Here is a 2,510-nt window from a genome sequence, read left to right as displayed (position 1 = left end):
GGGTACATGTGATATTTATTATATGAGAATTTTGTTAGCTGTTCAGAGAGGTTGCACAACATATGAGTATATTAGGACAGTTAATGGAATTATATATTCTAACTTCCAAGATGCTTGCTATTCCATGGGACTACTGTGCGATGATAGGGAATTCATTGTAGCTATTAATGAGGTAGCTGAACTCGCATCTGGTCATCAATTGAGAAAACTATTTGCGATACTACTGATATCTAATAGCAATAGCAATCCAGAGCGTGTTTGGAATGCAACTTGGACATTATTAGCTAATGGAATACTATATGAGAGGAGAAAAGCTTTGAAAAACCAAAGTATTTTACTATGTCTTTTTTTATATCAAAATTGTATTCTCTTATTATCTTTATTTTTATTAATAATATTAATAGTTTTATTTTGGAATTACTTATTAAATATTTCATAAAATCACCATGTGCTTTTACTAGGACTAAACATGACTCATGACGAATTGAAAAATCTCTGCTTTATTGAGATTGATGAGAAGATACTCAACAGCAATGCGAGATCTTTAAGAGAATATCAATCAATGCTATATCCTGAGATGTCTGATGTTCGCCTTTTTCAAAATAAGCTAATAGAGAAGGATTTAGCATATGACACAAATGAGTTGACTCATACAAACTTATATACGAAACAAAAGATGACTCATGAGAAAATGTTAGTATTTGATGAGATACTCAACGCTGTTATTACATACTCTGGTGATTTTTACTTCTTTATGGGCATGGTGGGTGTGGTAAGATATTTATTTGGAATGGACTTTCTTCTACTATTCGGTCTAGAAGAAAGATTATTTTAAATGTCGCATCCAGTGGAATTGCTTCTTTACTCCTACTTGGTGGCAGAACGACTCATTCTAGATTTTCAATACCCATTACAATTACTGATGAATCTACTTGCAACATCAAGCATGGCAGTTTGAAGGCTGAGCTACTCATTCAAAGTAGCTTAATAATTTGGGATGAAGCTCCAATGCTCAATAAAATGTGCTTTGAATCACTTGATCGGACGCTCAGGGATCTTATGTCAGTTGCCGATCAACATAAGACACATAAACCATTTGGTGGTAAGGTTGTTGTTCTAGGAGGTGATTTCAGACAGATACTTCCGGTGATTCCGAAAGGAAGTAGACACGATATATTGGCATCCGCTATTAACTCATCCCATCTCTGGTCATTTTGTAAGGTTCTGAAACTGCATACAAATATGAGGCTTCTAATGTCTTTTTCGGATCAAGATGAAGGTGAAATGAAGAGATTTGCTAATTGGATACTTGATGTTGGAAATGGAAATATTGGCTCTATTATTGGTGATGAATCAGAAGTTGAAATTCCAAATGATCTATTGATTACAACTACTGATGACCATTTGGTAGACTTTGCATATCCAAATTATTGTAAAACATGTCAGATTACAGGTATTTTCAGAGTAGGGCAATTCTTGCACCCACGCTTGAGAGTGTCGAGAAGGTAAACGATTTTGTCTTGACAATCTTTCCAGGGATAGAAAAGGAGTATTTGAGCTCTAACACAATATGTCAAGCTGATGAGAATGAAGATGTACAACAAGAGTGGTTCACACCAGAGTTCCTAAATGACATCAAATGTTCGGGACTACCCAATCACAAGTTGACTTTGAAGACAGGAGTCGCTGTAATGCTACTCTGAAACATAGACCAGACTTCGGGTTTATGCAACGGGACAAGATTAATAGTTAACGAACTTGGCAGCAACGTAATTGGAGGGACGATAGTGACCGGTAGAAATATTGGAGATAAAGTGTACATTCCAATAATGAACTTGATCCCTTCAGATTCAGGATTGCCATTTAAGTTCCAACAGAGACAATTTCCATTAACACTATGCTTTGCAATGACCATTAACAAGAGTCAGGGTCAATCATTATCACATGTAGGACTTTATTTGCCAAAATCAGTGTTCACCCATGGACAACTTTATGTTGCTTTGTCAAGAGTTAAGAGTCGCAGTGGCCTCAGGGTTTTAATTCTAGACGAAGACGGTAATCCAAAGTTATCAACAACAAATGTCGTGTTCAAAGAGGTTTTTAATAATATTTAGGTAAGAATAATATTATTTTCACTTTAATAGCATGTTATGATTTATACTTTTGTACAAATATTTACTATAGATATAACTAATTTATTTATAACTCCTTTTTCAGATTTGAAATGAAATGTGTAACAAGGAGCACAACATCCTATGCCAATTGCTTTTCTAATGAAGTTAGTAAGATACTAGATTGTCGATAAATTTTTATTAGCTTTTTGATAAAAAAATTTAGTGTAAAATTAACATGCTATTATTACAATTATATATGTTTTTATTTTTTTCATGTCTCCCTCCTTATGATTCAAGAATATTATAAATTTCAAACTCTTCTATTTATATTTTACTTTGAATAAAGATAAAATAACATATTTAACACGTTTATTATATAAGGACGATAATAGTGTT

At 33.4% G+C, this 2,510-nt stretch overlaps 1 pseudogene; it reads left to right on the top strand.

Annotated features, from left to right (window-relative positions):
* Positions 1–22: 22 nt before the first annotated feature.
* LOC107462303 (uncharacterized) lies at positions 23–2,120 on the top strand (annotated as a pseudogene).
* The last annotated feature ends 390 nt before the right edge of the window (positions 2,121–2,510 follow it).

The sequence above is a fragment of the Arachis duranensis genome, chromosome 8 (assembly GCF_000817695.3).
Source record: "Arachis duranensis cultivar V14167 chromosome 8, aradu.V14167.gnm2.J7QH, whole genome shotgun sequence".
Classification (NCBI taxonomy): domain Eukaryota; kingdom Viridiplantae; phylum Streptophyta; class Magnoliopsida; order Fabales; family Fabaceae; genus Arachis; species Arachis duranensis.
Note: the sequence above shows the minus strand (reverse complement) of the source record. Positions and strands in the feature narration are given on the sequence as shown.